Source organism: Silene latifolia, chromosome 9 (genome assembly GCF_048544455.1).
Source record: "Silene latifolia isolate original U9 population chromosome 9, ASM4854445v1, whole genome shotgun sequence".
Classification (NCBI taxonomy): domain Eukaryota; kingdom Viridiplantae; phylum Streptophyta; class Magnoliopsida; order Caryophyllales; family Caryophyllaceae; genus Silene; species Silene latifolia.
This window is the reverse complement of record NC_133534.1, coordinates 87226847-87245469: the sequence shown is the minus strand read 5'-3', so window position 1 is coordinate 87245469 and position 18623 is coordinate 87226847. Positions and strand designations below refer to the sequence as shown.

Sequence of the window (18623 nt, the reverse complement as noted above, 5' to 3'; positions counted from 1 at the left end):
ATCTACAAAGAGAAAACGGAGCGCTGGCACGACAAAAGAATCATTAAGCGCGAATTCCAAATTGGCAATAAGGCACTTCTTTTCAATGCTCGTATCCGTTTATTTCCTGGTAAGTTGAAATCCAGGTGGACTGGCCCTTATACGGTCACAGCAGTTACAAAATTCGGATCACTTGAATTGGAGACCTCATCTGTAGACCGATTCAAAGGGAACGGTCAATACGTGAAACACTATCACGGTGCAGACGAATTTGTTGGGCAGGTCGAAGTACTGTACTTTGACCCAAATTTAGAAGCTGCAGATTGAGGTAAGAAGGTCGTGCGGGACCTCTTAAACCAGCGTTAACCAGGAGGCAACCCGGCTTGTACATTTTTTGTAATTAGGAACTTTACAGTTTTATTTCATTTAATTTGCATTAGGAGTTTTAGTTATTTGATTTTAATTAGCATTTTCTTTTGTGGAAAGACGTACGCCTTTGAGAATTTTTGCAGGAATTTATTTTATGCAAAGCCCGTAGGGTGATTTACTGAATGTCTATGAGAGAAAGACGGGTAATTGAAGTGGAAAAATAAATTTTTGACGTATTTGAGATTAATTGCCAGCATATGCAGTCGATCGACCAAGTTCACCAGTCGATCGACTGAGGAGAAAAAATGGCGAAGAAAGTTTCTTTTCATAGGGAGATTGGTCGATCGACTGGGTAAGATGGTCGATCGACCGCTACGTGATATCAGAGAGCTGTATAGGGGAAGACTGGTCGATCGACTGGGCCTGATAGTCGATCGACCACCGTGCGAAACCAGTGGGCAAATTAATAGGGAAGTCATAACTCTTCTTTCATTCATTCTTTCATTTTCATTCAATCAAAAATCAGAGAAAACCCTAGTTTTTTCCCCTTTTCGCGATTCCTGCCAATCTACCCCTTTACTTCGATTTTTCTTGCTCAAATTCCCGAGTTCTCATCAAAGGTATGTTTCTAATCCTATTTTCGTCCTTTAAATTTGATTCTCGCTGAACTTTGTTGCCCAAATTTCGAGCATTGTTAACTTGTGTCGGAAAAATCGATTTGGGGAAAATCGATTTGGGGTTGAATTCTTGTCGAATTTATGTTTTAATTGCCTTTGCTATCCTATTCCCTTGATTTTCAAGCCATCTTAGCAACTAGGAGATGCTTAATCCCGTGTTCCCCAATTCTTCGAAACCCTAATTTCGTCTTCAAATTCTGATTTTTGTTTAGGGTTTTATAAATTGTTATTGTTCAAGGTTATGGGAATCTAGTTGTTGATTTATTCATTTTGTAGGAAGCAATAATGACGAAAGGGAAGCAGACGATGTTCGGAGGGCAGTCCAGTCAAGGAGCTGCTAAACGGCCGCGGGGTCCGCCGTTAATGATCGAGGCAGCTACGGATTGTCTACCTGACTATCCGCAGGTTACTTTCTCTACCTCTACTCAGCGAGCTGAATTCATTAACATGGTCGAAAAAATAAAAGTTCAGGCCACTCGTTTTCTTCACAGGCCAACTTTAAAGAAACTAGGGTGTCTTGAATCTGTCGTGTCTCTGCTAAATGGGACAGGGATGTCGGGACTGGTGGACATGGCTGAGTTCACCTACTACACTCTTACCCTTGAGTTTTTATCATCTTTTGCTTTCGACCAGACCACCTTTGAAGCCAATAGGAGTAGTTCTTGTATTTCTTTCAGGCTATTCAATGTCACCTACTCCTTGACATTGGCCGAATTTGTTGGTTATTTTGGTCTTTCTTTCGAGGGTAACACCTCGGAACCTTCTGATGTGCACAGGGTAATGTGGTCGTGTATCTCTGACTGGAACGTCCCTAAGAGGACGGGCACTTCCGTCCACTTACCCCCTTTTCGTTATTTTTTTCGGCTGATGGGTAATACCATTTTCGGCCGCAAGGAGTCAAATAATGTTAATACCATTGAATTGTCTATCTTGGCGGGCTATCTGATCATTGAAAGTCGGGTAGCCCGTATTTATAACATAGCTTATTTGACCGCCTCTCACTTTCACACTATAAGTGAGGGCACTTTGGCCACTATTGTGTGTGGTGGGTTGGTGACGCGTTTGGCCAACCGTCTGATTCTTTTTTTCCCTAGAGAGGAGGCCCCTCTTGACCCCGACGCACGCTTCATGGACCTTGACTACGCCAGGTCTGTGAAGTGGGTTGACTCACGGGGTCGGTGGAAGATTGATTCTTCCATTTGCGACTCCATCCTTGTCCTTGGCCTCCCTCCCATTTTGCCCCTTACCACTGTTTTGAGGGCAACTCACCCGCCCTTGCCTAGCTACAGGCTCCCTATTAGGGCGGGCACCACTACTGCTAGTACCTCGAGGCGAGCTCGTGCCTCCTCTTCACAGGCCCCCTCCTCCTCCTCCACTCCTGCTCCCACGGGTTTCCCGGCAACTTTTCGTCCCCCTACATCTATTGTTATCCCAGCGGTCATGGACCAAAGGCCGGTTTCACGTGTGTTGGGTGACTTGTGCAGGAGCTTTGATCAGCACAGGATAGATATGGCACTGGCCATATACCCAGTTTACGAGGAGTACGCTCGGACGGGGATGCTCCCACGAGGTCCCTGGACTCACCCGTCTTTCTTTGTCCCCCCGGTGGGCGGATACCGTCCACCTTCTATGAGGTCTACTCCCACGACTACTATTGCCGCTGCTGTTAAGGCGGAAGAGGAGGACGACTCGGAGTCCGAGGAGGATGAGGGTAGCGAGTATGATGGTGGGGACTAGACGCATTCTGACCTCCCCCATTTTTGGCTGGTTTTGGGAGGTCTTCTTTTGTGAGTTTCCGATCCCTTTTTTGTTAGTTTCCTTTTATTATATTGTTGCTTATATTCTTCCCTATATTGTTGTTGAATGCTGGTGATTTGCTGTTGAGCACAATGAGGGCACTGTGCGTTTTGGTTTGGGGAGGGTATTTGCATATGTCTATTGCATCTGCGTTTGTTTTTTATTGCATTTCAGTCACACGTTTATTGCATTTCAGCTTTCATTTGTTTTTAATTCAAAAAAAAAAATAACAAAAAAATTGAAAAACCACCAAAAATTCAAAAAAAATCACGTTTACTTTCGCATTTAGGTCAAGTCGGAATGGAAGGATTTCAATGATGAGTTTTCATTACATATTGTCTCATTGCCCTTTCCTTGCACTATGACCATTTCCAAGTATGTTACTTGCATAGTCTACGAGTTTTTGTTGGAATTTTGCTAAACAAATAGACTTGACTCAATATTGGCAAGCTACTTAAATTTCTGAGGATGGAGCTCAATAAATCGGTGACATTCATGACCGATTTCATATAGGAATGAGAGTAGTTTCTCCTTATAAGGCATGTCACATTAATTTGCATAAGCATGAGTCTAGTCAACTTGATACCTATATGCAATAGGGTCCTTGGTTTGTTGACACATGTGGTAGAGGTTCCCCTTTCTCATTTTGCCCATAAACCTCACAAAGCCAAATTTGCCCTTTTGACCCATTTAGCTACATACTAAATTTAGCCACCCTAGCCGAGCTAGTAAAGGTAGTAAATCAGGAATGTTGTCTTGCGATTTGGTTTTTATTATCTTGTTAGAGGAACCGTGGGAGAGGGGAAGCTATGTCTTGAAAGAAAAAAAAATGAAAAAAAAAGAAGTGAACTGAACTGGGCAGAGAGTAGCAGGCCAGCATGGGTGGTCGATCGACTGCCCGTCCAGGATTTGAAAAAAAAAGAGAAAAAAAGAAAAGTCAGGAAAGAAAAGAAAGAAAATGAAAAAAGAGAGGGAGATCACATGTTCAAAACAATTTTCGGATGGTGATTTCTTAATTCCCATGTGCTATTCATTTTATTTGGGGAATTATGTTTTATTGGAGAATTGTGAGTTCTATGCTCATTATATTTGAGCATTGGTTTTATTTTTGGTAAGCGGAAGTAAGAAGTGGATTTCCCTATAATTTGGTTTAGTGGTTATTAGCTCGGCCTAACCCCTCTTTCCCAAATTCATTTTAGCCTCTTTTTACCTCTAGCCTCACAATTCCAAAATTGCCTCGGCGTGTGTCATGGTCATTAAATGGTTGGAATGCATATGCACGGTTGAAGAGACTTTATTCAGGTTAGATTGCAAGCATGTTCTTATGGGTCGTAGATAGGTAAGAGACTTATTTTTATCACTCTTCTGTCTTGCACATTATATCTTACCTTGTACTTAAATGAGCGAATGAGCGACCCGTGAGAGTCCGATATATACGAGTCTTGCAAGGTCAAAGGTTTGGCAAATTCTTCAACATGTTCAACTCGTATGCATTTGAGAAGATACTTGGATGTTAATAGCTGCATTAAATTGGTTGGGTATGATGGTTTGTATTAGCTCTGAGCATGAAATCCGTTTTATTAGAAGTTTTTAGTTGGGTCATAGTGCTTGCTTGGGGACAAGCAAGGTTTGGTTTGGGGAGATTTGATACGTGCATATTCTATACACTTTATTTGCAGTTTTGGCACGTATTTCTATGCGTATTTGTTAGCTTAAAGCTATTATTTCTCCCGAAACGGTTTATGATACTGTCGTTTCGTACCAAAAATAAAATACCTAAGTACTACTAACAGAAGTCAGCGGTAAGTAGGGTCGATCTCCACAGGGAGGCGGTGTACTATCTATTTGTCGATTTATCTGTCTAATGTCACTGATGGGGTTGAATTGATTGTGTTGACTAAACTAAAAAGGCTAAAGAAGAGAAATGAATAAGAGGATTAATTGTAAGAGGAAGGAAGTATGCTAGGAGTCGGTCCACCGTGGCAGCTATCAGATCTTATACTATCGGGAATACTAAAGCGATTAGACTATTGATAAGAAGAGCTATGGTCGTCACCTTTCGGTCCTTAAACCGCCCTAGAGCGTAAACAGCTTAACTTTCGCCCTCACTGCAATACCCTATTGTAATTAAGCAAGCCTTCCCTTCCAATCTTTCGATCTAGGTCGGGGTTAACTAAATTTATGGTCTCCTGCATGCATTCATTCGACCGGATAACAGTTAAATTGCCTAATTCAATTCTTATCGCAGGGCTAATCTATTTAGTACAATTAAAACATGCTACCACGGCTTCCCTAATCCTAACATACTAGGGGGAATTAGCTACTCATGGAAATAAGGGAAACAAACTTAAAGGAAATAAGAATAATAAACATTAAAAGGAGAGAAAGGAAGAAAGAATTACTGAATTAAAGAGATCCTAAAATGAACAAAAGTAACAAAGCAATAGCCAAACCGAGAGAAAAGGAACGAAATAAAAAGTGTGTGAGAGCGTTTTTCATCGACATACTGACTCCTTATTTATAAGAAAATAAGGTTTATTAAACCTAATGACGGAATTAAACCTAAAAAGCCCAGCCCGTCAGCAAAATCCACTCGATCAACTAACTAAGGCACTCGATCGAGTGGTATTCCTTAGCATTCCTCTCGATCGAGAACAATTCCTCTCGATCGAAGACTTCTTTCCCTTTAATCACTCGATCAAGAATAGGTAGCTCTCGATCGAGCAAATGGGCTCTCGATCGAGCACTTCTCAGGGCGTAATTCCTGCTTCGCGCACTGAACTTCAAACGGCTGCCATTCCTTCGTTACTTGGACAAATAGGGCGTGGTTGGTGGCGTTGGAAAGCTAAGAGGATAAGCGTTCACCTACAACTGGAATCACCTTAATAGCTGTTGTAGAACTCGAGATATGGCTCTTACAAGCAGGAACTAGCAAATTGAAGCACTCTCTTGGTTCGCCTAACTTCCTTACTCCAATGCGCATCTCAAAATAGCTTCATTTCCGCTCTAAATTCACTCTTCCTCCAAATGCATGCTAAAAGGATGGTAAAAGGCTTGATTTCACTACTTATTGGTCCATTCCTGCAATTAAGACAAAATACACCAAAGTAGCATATTCGGGGCATTTCGTAGCATAAAACCACGATAAAAGCATAGAAATACGTGCATAAAATAGGCTAAAAAGACTATATAAAATGCACGTATCAAATCTCCCCAAACCAAACCTTTACTCGTCCCCGAGTAAACTAAAATGCAACTAAAGGAACGGAAAAAGATATCTCAGAGCTAGCTACAAATGCCCACTTAAGCCAATTTAATGCAAGCAAACTAACACTTATAGCAGACAGTCAAATGCAAACGAGTTATAGGATGTTTATAATAAAGCTGAACCGTCGACCTTACAAGACCTTTAACAATGGACTCTCACGGGTCACTCTTCTCTCATGAAGCAAAGGGTGAACATATATATATGTAAGAGAGAAAGAAAAATAGTCGCTCACCCTAACTACGACCCACATAAACATGCATGCAGCTAATATGATAGACAATTCTAGCTACCGTACACACATTCCAACCAAACGAGGTCCTGTCACAGCCGAGGGCTTACAAAAATATGGTAAAGTGAGGAAATGGGTAAGAAAAGGCAAAACATTTATGGGAATGTGGAGGTATAGGTGATCAAGCTAGTACCTAAACAGAACCATATGAGACATATCCAATTCCAACTCAATTATAGAATAAAGCACATGCCCTTCATTTGGCACAAAACTCACCAAACCAAACTGAACTTACTCCTCAAATGATGTAAGATAGATCATAGGAGCAGAAACCGTCAACCAAACAACATTTCTTTTTTGAATTTTTCTTTTTCTTTCTATTTCTTTCGGTTTCTTCTTTTTCATTCCTTTTTTTTCATTTTTTCATTTTTTTTTCTTTTTTCCGATTCTTTTTTTTTTCTTTTTTCATCACGTTTTTTTCATCATCCTCCCTTTCTTCATAGATTACCAACTCCGATTCAATAGAATATGCGCCAAAATTTGATACAATGAAATATATACCGCAAAACAACAATCTAAACTAGCTTGACAAGGCAGGCTAAATTTGGATGTAGCTAAGGGTCAACTGGCAAATTTGGCTAATGTGGAGTTAAATGGGTAAAAATGAAAGAAAGGGGAATTTGTAAGCACCTCCCTGCATGTGACACCAACCACTAACCCGAATGTATGACGGCAAAAAGCAATTGAATTTCATATATGTGCAAATTAATGATACATGATATGCAAGGAGTAACTACTCACAATCCTACATGAAACTGGTCATAAATGACACCAGTTTATAAGGCTCTAAATCTTAGAAATTATAAGTAGGTTGCCAAAATTTCAGGTCAAGTCTATTCGTTCAGCTAAATTAAACATTAACTCGTAGATTATGCGATAAGACAATACTAAAAGATAACAGTTCAATGCAAGGCTTAAGCAAAAAGACAGTTATAGAGCAATATCATCATGGAAATCTACCGTTCCGACTCAACCTATATGCTAAAATAAACGTGATTATTTTTGAATTTTTAACAATTTTTCAAATTTTTATTGAATTTTAAATTTTAATAAGAATAAACAACAATGCAAACAAAAAAAATAGACGTGATAACTGAAATGCAGTAAAAACAATATGCAGACACAGATATGGATGCATAACCTCCCCAAACCAAACTGTACAATGCCCCCATTGTACCAAAACATGGAAAGGAAATGCAAACTGAAAGGAGAAAGAGAGTAAAAAGCGGAAAACTCACAAAATGCGCGAATAAGGGGACCTCCCCAAACCGACCATGAAATGGGAGGTTGCTAAGGGCCCGGAAAACCATCTCAGGAAGCTAATCCAAGTCAATAACACTCGATGTTCGTCCAACAGTGGTCGATCGAGTAATATGGCCATCTAAACTGCTCGATCGACTGGAATCTGGGTCGATCGAGTGGTTTCTCATTCTGCAGGTGGTCGATCGAGTACATCTTCACTCGATCGAGTGAATTCATCAGCAAAGGTGCTCGATCGAGTAGAAAAACTACTCGATCGAGGGATTCTCAATGTATTTCCTGCAGAACGCAATGTAAACAGCCCGCAAACTAACAAGACAAGCATACTGAGAAAGTCTATGGTGTAGAAACCATTTATTACAACTGAAATAAAATAAAAAGCAAAATAAAATCGCCGGGTTGCCTCCCGGGTAGCGCTAGCTTCAGTCAGGTCCCAGCTCGACCTTCTTTTTCTTCGAGGCTCTCTGGTTAGTCACAATCAAAACAGCTCAAAGCGCGCAGCATCAAATCATACATCTGCGCATGTGCTACACAAAAGCATAAGTAGCACAAAAGCGGATTACAGAAATAGGAAATAAAAATGTAAAACCGTTTAAGTCGAACAAATTTCCTATGTGAGCTCCTAAATTTATCCACAAAATAAAGGAGCGCGGGAGCAATTGTCAATATATGGGGGTCCCGATTCAAATTAACAGTTTTGACATGATGAGGACGGTGAAAAATCTTTAAATTAATCGACCACATGTGAGGGGGTATAACTTTTAAAGAAATAACGCGAGTCAAACGAGGCAAAATACCATTAGAACAAACAATAATAAAATTGTTGTTTACTACCTCAGATTGGTTGCTCTCGACCACGGAATCGCTGACAAAAGAATGTAATACCTCATCCGCGCTAGGAGCAAATACCGTCTCAGCTGCTTCTTCATCAACCTCCTCAGTGGAATCCATCCCGTAAATCGCAGCTTCAAGTGTATCCGACTCGGCTGTGAATAGGGGAGGTTTACCGTAACCTTCATCATCGTCAGACTCGTCATCCAAATCAAACCAAAATGACGAACCAAAGCTCCCAATGGCCATTTCAGTCGATCGAGCAGAATAATCACTCGATCGACCACTTTCCTCCCGCATCTCACTCGATCGAGTAACACAACAATTCGATCGAGAATCATCCTCCTGCATTCCACTCGATCGAGTAAGAATACTACTCGATCGAGCAAGTTCTTCTGGAAAATCACTCGATCGACCAATAATTGTCACTCGATCGAGTGATACCTCCTGTACAGCGCTGAAATCTTCGCGTGGGGTAGTGAAATATGATAGGAACTCGTCGTCCGAGTCATAGAAGTCATCCTCATCATTGGGCAACACGGTTCCCTTACAAGAAAAATCGCTCTCAGCAAGATAAACCTCTTCTTCTTGCATCTCAGCTGCTAACTGAGCTATTTGTGACTCCAGTTCGGGAATTCGAGCGTCCATATATCTATCACTCTCTTGCACTTGTGATACAAGCATTCTCATTAAATATGTCAGCTCCGCGATCTCTTCTCTCTCCATCTCAGCTGCTAATTGAGCAACTGCGGACTCCAGCTCATCAAATCGCGAGACATATTCTTGCACTTGGAATGCAAGTGCCTCCATCAAGGATTTCAGCTCCGCAATGTCTTCTTCTTGTATATCAGGGGAATCTTGTTGCGGTGGCCATTGATAGGGCGGATGTGGCGGCACAACTACGGTGCATTGTGCTCGTGAGAACCACATCTCCCGTAGCGATCACCTACTGTTCCATATAATGGGACATCGGTGATGGGTCAAAGGTACTCAAGCCTTCCCTTTGACTGTCTTTCACCTAGAACTGTCTAGGTAGTACCTGTAAGGCCTATCAAAACAGCACTAAACAAAAGATTAAAACGGCCTCAAGGGAAAAATCCCCTGAGGCTAAAAACAGATAAAATTAAACAAATAAATAAATAGATTGCCTCCCCGGCAACGACGCCAAAATTTGATACTGTCGTTTCGTACCAAAAATAAAATACCTAAGTACTACTAACAGAAGTCAGCGGTAAGTAGGGTCGATCTCCACAGGGAGGCGGTGTACTATCTATTTGTCGATTTATCTGTCTAATGTCACTGATGGGGTTGAATTGATTGTGTTGACTAAACTAAAAAGGCTAAAGAAGAGAAATGAATAAGAGGATTAACAGTAAGAGGAAGGAAGTATGCTAGGAGTCGGTCCACCGTGGCAGCTATCAGATCTTATACTATCGGGAATACTAAAGCGATTAGACTATTGATAAGAAGAGCTATGGTCGTCACCTTTCGGTCCTTAAACCGCCCTAGAGCGTAAAACGACTTAACTTTCGCCCTCACCGCAATACCCTATTGTAATTAAGCAAGCCTTCCCTTCCAATCTTTCGATCTAGGTCGGGGTTAACTAAATTTATAGTCTCCTCGCATTCATTCATTCGAGGATAACGCTTAAATTGCCTAATTCAATTCTTATCGCAGGGCTAATCTATTTAGTACAATTAAAACATGCTACCACGGCTTCCCTAATCCTAACATACTAGGGGGAATTAGCTACTCATGGAAATAAGGGAAACAAACTTAAAGGAAATAAGAATAATAAACATTAAAAGGAGAGAAAGGAAGAAAGAATTACTGAATTAAAGAGATCCGGAAAATGAACAAAAGTAACAGTAGCAATAGCCGAACCAGAGAGAAAAGGAACGAAATAAAAAGTGTGTGAGAGCGTTTTTCATCGACATACTGACTCCTTATTTATAAGAAAATAAGGTTTATTAAACCTAATGACGGAATTAAACCTAAAAAGCCCAGCCCGTCAGCAAAATCCACTCGATCGACTAACTAAGGCACTCGATCGAGTGGTATTCCTTAGCATTCCTCTCGATCGAGAACAATTCCTCTCGATCGAAGACTTCTTTCCCTTTAATCACTCGATCAAGAATAGGTAGCTCTCGATCGAGCAAATGGGCTCTCGATCGAGCACTTCTCAGCGCGTAATTCCTGCTTCGCGCACTGAACTTTAAACGGCTGCCATTCCTTCGTTACTTGGACAAATAGGGCGTGGTTGGTGGCGTTGGAAAGCTAAGAGGATAAACTTTAACCTACAACTGGAATCACCTTAATATCTGTTGTAGAACTCGAGATATGGCTCTTACAAGCAGGAACTAGCAAATTGAAGCACTCTCTTGGTTCGCCTAACTTCCTTACTCCAATGCGCATCTCAAAATAGCTTCATTTCCGCTCTAAATTCACTCTTCCTCCAAATGCATGCTAAAAGGATGGTAAAAGGCTTGATTTCACTACTTATTGGTCCATTCCTGCAATTAAGACAAAATACACCAAAGTAGCATATTCGGGGCATTTCGTAGCATAAAACCACGATAAAAGCATAGAAATACGTGCATAAAATAGGCTAAAAAGACTATATAAAATGCACGTATCAGTTTACTTTGGAATTTCTATGATTTATTGTAGGAATGAGTGGAAGTGAGCTAAATCAAGCCTAAATCGTCCTCCGGAAGCAACTTTATGGAAACTTGGAAGATGGGAGTTCGGACTTGTTCACCTCGGGATGCGTGCATGGAGTGAAGAGGCTGTTTGGAAGAGAAAAGAAGCTACTGCACAGCGTAGTTGGTCGATCGACCAACATCTCCAGTCGATCGACCGTGGAAGTTCAGCAGAAGAGCATCACTGTACTGGCTGGTCGATCGACCGTGCCATCTGGTCGATCGACCAAGCCGCGAATCTGAGATTTATTTTATGCTTTAGTCTTTTAAAAACCCAATTGTAATTAATCTTTGGGAAGGACGTTTATCAGTAGTACGCAACAATAATTTAGGTTATGCTTTTATTATTCAAGAACTGAAGTTCAGATCTAGTTTTAGAGACAAGGAAGTGAGACGACGGATTCGAATTTCAATTGCTTTGTTCATCAATTCTTTAGTAAGCTTTATGCAATTTCCTTCTTCTTTTATTTCTTGTCAATTTAATTCTTGTTGTTACTAGTTTATGTTCAAGCAATTCAGTTTTAATCTTTTGTCTTAAATTCAATTTCAATCATGTCAATCTTATTCTTTGCCTTCAATTTTGCAATTGTTATAGTTTTAATCATGCATAGCTAATTATCTTGATTGGGAACGAGGTGAGCCATGGCGTAAATTAGGGCTGATTTTGTTAATATGATTTCTCCCGTATCGATTTTATTACCTTTTGATAAACCCGTCTTACTAGATTGAAAGATTAGTAGGTAGGATTTTCATTAGTTTTGGAATTTCCTTTGGGCGACAGCTTTGAGAAATTCTAGGGAATTAGAAGACCGCAAGGTTAAATTTGAGCATTGATCGAAAGACTTGCTCATGTTCCCTGAGAGCGTATTATCTTTTTCTGCTATCTTCTTGACCGGACCTTAGCCACGGTGAACCGAAGTTCCTGATCTCTCTTTTATCTTATTTGAGAAACTTTTTATTTTGTCAATTAGTATCTAGAATCAAACAAATTCAAAACCCCCATTTAATTGTTACTTCAATAGATTAAAAATTAGCAAATAGAATTGATCTTGTCTCTCTGTGGTTCGACCCTTACTATCACTAGCTATAGTTTTAGTTTGGAATATAAATTTAACTTTGATACAAAACGACGGTATCATTGTTGTTGTTGAACTTCCAAGTTTGAACTAGCTACCACCATAGCCAATGAGGCTTTATTTGCTTGAAGACTCTTTTGTCTTGTTGAGAGTGCCTTTGCCTTAGGTGCCTTTGTTGATCCTTTTGTTCTTGCCATTGATGATTTAACCAAGAAAAGAGTGAAAATCTTCAATTTCCAAGTATACCCAAATCGATTTTAAGATGAAAGGCTTTGCCTTTATAATTTAAAAAATCGACTCAAAGGTTGAAGATTTTGGTGCTTGGTTTAATTTTTGTTGGAAGATGAGTGATTGATTGTTGTTAAAAGGAAGTTTGTATTTGATTTTGTTGAATTTGGTTGAGGAAATCTTGTTTTGGTGATGGAGAGGATGAGGGTTTTGAGTTTTGGGGTTTATGGGTAGTGTTTTGAATGAAGGAATAAAGAAATGAATGTGGGAGGGGTATTTAAAATACCCGAAAATTTCAAAAATTGCAGGGGAAGACGGGCGTCTTTCCTTCGGGACGCTCGGATTCTGCCATTTTTTGTTCAGGATTCTCGCCTAAAGACGGGCGTCTTTCAGCAAAGACGCTTGGATTTATCAACTGCAGGACGGGCGTCTTCTGCTGAAGACGGGCGGATACTCAGACAGTGAGATTTATTGTTTTTCACAGGCAAAAAGACTGGCGGCTTTCCTTCCAAGACGGGCAGATTTCTGAAGACGAGCGTTTTCTCTACCAGGACGCTCGGATTCTTCAACAGTCCCAAAATTTCAAATTTTCAGCTGAGATGGACGGGCGGATTTTGACAAAGACGCCCGGATTGCCTGAAGACGAGCGGATTCCCATGAAGACGCTCGGATTCTCCCTATTTTACCCGGATTCAGTTCCATCCGTGCACTTGCATATCCCTTGTCATTTTTCATTCTTCAAATCCCGTGTTCTTCATTGTAGGGGCACTACTAAGGCATGAATAGCCTAGGCAATTGCTATCCCCACACTAATCTAAAGCACTACACATCAATTGAATCATTAGTCCCTCCCTCACTTCTCTCAAAAATGATAATTATCTTGATCAATGCATAAAAATCCAACAATGACAAAAATGCAATGTAAGAATTAAAAATAAAGTTAGGGAGTTAGAAATATTTACAAATGGTGGTTTAGGGAGGACTCCACCAAACTATCATCCTTAGTGAGATATTATGGGGGCATGTCCAACGTGTTGTTGATGTTGCTCAACACCTTGAAAAAGTAATCAAAAGCTTGTTCATTGTCATGATAAAGATCTTCAATAGACCTTTGCCCTTGTTGTCGGTCTTGATCGATAACATTACCAATATAGGGATTGAAAATCCCTTCAAACTCATCGTCCCAAAGTACACAAACTTCATCTACTTGATCACTAAAGATCTCTTGAGTTGATAGAGACAACTCTCCCATTTTCTTGTCTTGGCCAATGAGGCCATCCTCTTCATTGCTTGACTTTGGTGAGATTTTCAAGCTCTCTTTGTGACAATTCACTTGCTCTTTGAATGGAGCATCTTCAATTTTCTTTTTCCATTGGAATTCCAACTTCTTCCTATCATCCTTCCGGCTATAATGATCAACCATAAAACATGGTTCATGTAAACGGGGAGCTCTCATGGTCTTGTCAAGATTGAAAGTTATGCTCTCATCTCCCACTTCTAGAGTGAGCTCTCCATGCTTCACATCAATCACCACACTCGCGGTGTGTAAGAAAGGTCTTCCCAGAATGATTGGAATGTTGGAGTCTTCTTCCATGTCAACAATGACAAAGTCCACCGGGATGAAAAATTTTCCAACTCTTACGGGAACATTTTCCCATATCCCTAACGGTGTCTTCGCTGATCTATCGGCCATTTGGAGTGTGATATGGGTGCATTTAAGCTCTCCAATCCCCAACCTTTTACTCACCGAGTACGGCATAACACTCACACTAGCCCCTAGATCACATAAGGCTTTGTTGATCGTGGTGTCGCCAATGCATGGTACACGGTATTGAGAAGCTTCCCGGATCCTTGAGTTTTGGAGGTGAACTCCCTTGAAGTATTGCACTACTCACCTTAGTAAAGGAGATAGTCTCAAGCTTCCGGATCGACTTCTTCTTTGTGAGGATGTCTTTCATGTATTTTGCATAGGCCGGCACGTGATTGATTAATTCCGTGAAAGGAACTGAGACTTCCAAATTCTTCACAATTTCCATAAATTTTCCAAGTTGGTCATTAAATTTGGGCTTGGCTTGACGACTCGGAAAAGGAAGTCTAATCACAATGGGCTCCTTCTCCTTGACCTTGTCTTCATTTTTCTTTGAAATTTCTTCTTTTGATGGTTCCCTATCCTTGGAGTTTTGAACAATTTCTTCCTTGTCACTAGCTTCCACAACTTCATCCTCAACTTGCTTCTTTGGTGCTTCATACCTTGTACCACTCATCAAGTGAATGGCACTAACCGTTTCATGTCTTGGGGGATTACTTTGAGGTGGTAATTGCCCCTTTTGTGTTTGTGAGCTTGAAGATGCTAGTTGAGTCAATTGGGTTTTCAACATTTTGGTGTGAGCTAGGATGTTGTTGATGGTGGATTTCCTTTGCTTGACTATCCTTTTGCATTTGAGTGAAAAACTCTTGTTGATTCTTTTGCATTTGGAGGACCGCTTTTTGAACATCAAAACGTTGGCCATTTTGTTGATTGTATGGAGTTTGATTTTGGTAACCTTGGTTTTGGTTGTAAAAGGGTCTTTGATTTTGGTTTCTCATGGGAGGTGGGGTGTATGTTGGTTGAAGGTTTTGAACATTTTGGCTTTTGTATGAGAGATTTGGATGTAATTTGGTGTTTTCATTGTAATAGTTTGAATAAGGGGTACCACTCTTGTATGCTTGGAAAGCATTCACTTGTTCATTTGTTCCCCTACATTCACTTTGGTCATGTGCCAAAGTTCCACAATTCTCACATATACCACTTGGGATTGATGAAAATGCCGTCATGGCATTAACATGATGCTTTGGTGATTTTGAGGCTTCTTCAAGTCTTGCCATAGCTTTTTCAAACTTCAAATTGATGGTATCAATGTGAGCACTAAGTTGAGCACCCAATTGACTAATGGAGTCCACTTCATGCTTTCCTCCTCTAGTAGCCTTGCGAGGTCTACTATATTGTGAGTTATGGACCGCCATTTCCTCAATTTTGTTCCAAGTTTAATTGTCATCAACTTCGGTGAACATTCCATTTGATCCCATGTTGAGAATGTTCCTTTAATCATCATAAAGACCGTTCCAAAATTGTTGTACCAAGAACCACTCGCTAAGTCCATGATGAGGACATGAGCGACAAATTCCCTTGAATCTCTCCCAAGCTTCATATAAAGATTCTTCATCCCTTTGCTTAAAGCCCGTAATTTGAGCTCTTAGCATGTTAGTCTTTTCCGGGGGATAGAACTTTTTGTAGAAAGCTAGAGCCAACTTTTTCCAAGAATCAATTCCGAGAGTAGCCTTATCAAGACTTTTCAACCATTATTTCGCGGTGCCAATCAGAGAAAAAGGAAATAAGACCCATCGAATTTGGTCTTGAGTTACACCGGTTTGAGAAATCGCATCACAATAGTCACAAAAAGTCTCCATATGAGAATGAGGGTCTTCACTAGGTATCCCCCCAAATTGGCTTCTTTCGACTAATTGGATAAATGCGGATTTGGCAATAAAATTTCCGGTTAGATGTTGTGGTGTGGGAGTACCATTGGGTAGGTTCTCCTCGGCGGGTACGGAATGTGATGAACACTTAGGCATTGTGGGTTGATTTTGTGTTGGATTTTGTGTTGGGTTCTCCTCACCTTCTCTTGAAAAAGGGTTGATGGACTCAATAGTATTTGGTTGAATATCTACAACCTCACCAATACCTCTCAAAGTTCTCCTAGCAAGTCTTCTATTGGTTGTCAAAGTCCTTTCAATTTCGTGATCAAAGGGTAACAAGTCACCTTGTGACCTTCTAGACATGCAAAATATCAAACAACTTAAAAACAATTAGAACAAACCTTGAGGAGTTTTACTTCCCCAAGGCAAAGAAAGACATAACTAATAACAATGTAAGAAAATCTAAATCAAGTTAACACCGTCCCCGGCAATGGCGCCATTTTTGGTCGTGTTCCCCTCGTGGGGTTTAGTTTTTCAGTAATTGTCGTTAGGAGCACCTAGACCAAAACACAATTTATAACTTCACAAACAAATCTACAATTAGTAAAGAGACAAGTAAAGGTCGGATCCCAAGGTACGGGAATTGAGATGAGATTTCTATTGCAACTAGGGGTGTCTAAGGGGTGTCACAATTGGGGTTTTAAGTAGAAGATCACTAAACTAAATAGAAATGAAAGTAAACAAGCAAGATGAATTAAAAGGGATGTAAACAATTGATAAAAGGGACTAGGGTGTCATGGGGTCATAGGGGATTCATGGGAATTGATCATACAAACATATTCTCAAGTTATAAGCAAGCAATTATTGTTGTGATAGATCGAGTTTGTTTATATCTTACAATCCTAGGAAAGTTTGGGTCCCGGAGCCGAATCGATTAGATTGTACAACACCTACAAGTCGACTTAATATTCCCTACTCAACAATATGGATGGTCTAATGAGACTCGAGTTGGTTTATGTCAATGCAAGGATTCATAGGCTCACATTTTATCAAACATAACATGTGCATAAGTTGAGATCACAACAAGCAAGCAAGTAAACTATGAAAGCATATTAATTTAAGCATGAATCATTCCCCATGTTGGTTTCCCCTAATTACCCATTAACCCTAGCTAAGGAAACTACTCACTCATTATCATGTTGAACATGCTAGCAAGGTTGTCAATCATACCAACAAAGTAAAACATGATGAATAAATGAAAGTGATTAACAATAATTAAAGAGGGATTAAGAGAATTATACCTACTAATGATTCCAATAATAAAGCAAAGAATAAAAGAAGTACTTGAATGCTTGATTGAGAGGTTGTCAATCTCCCAATAATAACCTAAATAATCTTCAATTACCCAAAATAAAGGATGAACAAGAGAGAGATTAAGGAAATAAAACTTGTATTACAACTTGATTAAATGTTGATTACAAGATTAAAGAGAGATTTGATTGATATTAACTACACTAAATATTGCTAAGAAGAACATGCTCTTCTAATTAGACTTATGAGGTATTTATAGTGGGGATTAGGTGCATGAATTAGGGTTAACTAAGGGCTTAAATGACAATTAAGTCCCTTGTTGAGGAATCGCCGGTCTCTTTAGGGAGACTCCGGTCTCTAGAAAAAGATGTGCATCCTTCCTTAAAGCTTGAAGAAGACGAAATGGGACTGTCTGGGAATCCGGGAGTCTTTAGCACGGGACGGGCGGATTTGGCAGCTTCTGAACGGGCGTCCAGAAGGGAAAGACGGGCGTCTTTGGGTGGTTTTGCCCGGGCGTCCAGCTGAGGAAGACGCACGGGTTGTGGGTGGTGGACGGGCGTCTTTAGGGGAAGACGCACGGATTGTCAGGCAGTTTCTGTCCTTCTTCTTTTCTTCCTTTTTCTTCATAAAATCCTTGAGGATTTCCTCGGGGATGCAAGGATCTTTTCTCATCATTGCCCATCTACTATAGTATGTACAAAGGTCTTCTAATATTGTCTCTCCTTGATGCTTGGTCATTGAATTCAATCAATTTAGCCTCATTTTGCCATTAAAATGCAAGGTTTGCACTCCTTTCCTACCAAGACACAAAACCTCAAAGAATATGCAAAACAAAGAACTAAAGACAATAAATGACCCAAATATGCACTAAAAAGCATGGGAACAAGGCTAATTCGGGGACTAAATATGCTCTAATTATGGTCACATCACCCCTTAGGTTGAACTTATATTTGGCCTCCTTTCCGTCGATGTTTTCCTTTAGGGCCCAATACCCTAGCACAATCCTTACATATCTTTTAGGTCTTACCCTTAGCTCCTGCGCAACTCCGGAAACATCTCCAGAAAGAAGTCACATGCATGGTTTCTTCTTATGGCTGGCGAGCTTCCTTACGTAGTCTAATGGACTTTAAACGACCCTCCCCGGAAGTCGACATACTCTAAAATGTTCCCGATGACTGGTCATTGGCTCAGACCCCTTGAGCTGCCTCGCGTCGCCATAGTCTTCAGGTTTTAATCTTCGATTGACTTGATGGCTATACTTTGGCTTTTGCCTTGTCCAAGCCTCAGTAAAAGTGGGGGCTCTGTAAATACCTCATTTATGCACCTCCCGCTAAACACCCAGTGATGATTGGGCCGCATGTTTAGCATATATCGCGATTT

The 18623-nt window shown here is 40.4% G+C and overlaps 1 non-coding gene across 1 annotated transcript; it reads left to right on the top strand.

Annotated features, from left to right (window-relative positions):
* The first annotated feature begins 15609 nt into the window (after positions 1–15609).
* On the top strand, positions 15610–15716 carry LOC141604362 (small nucleolar RNA R71). The gene has a single exon (XR_012526064.1). It is a non-coding gene; the product is annotated as a small nucleolar RNA R71 (small nucleolar RNA).
* The last annotated feature ends 2907 nt before the right edge of the window (positions 15717–18623 follow it).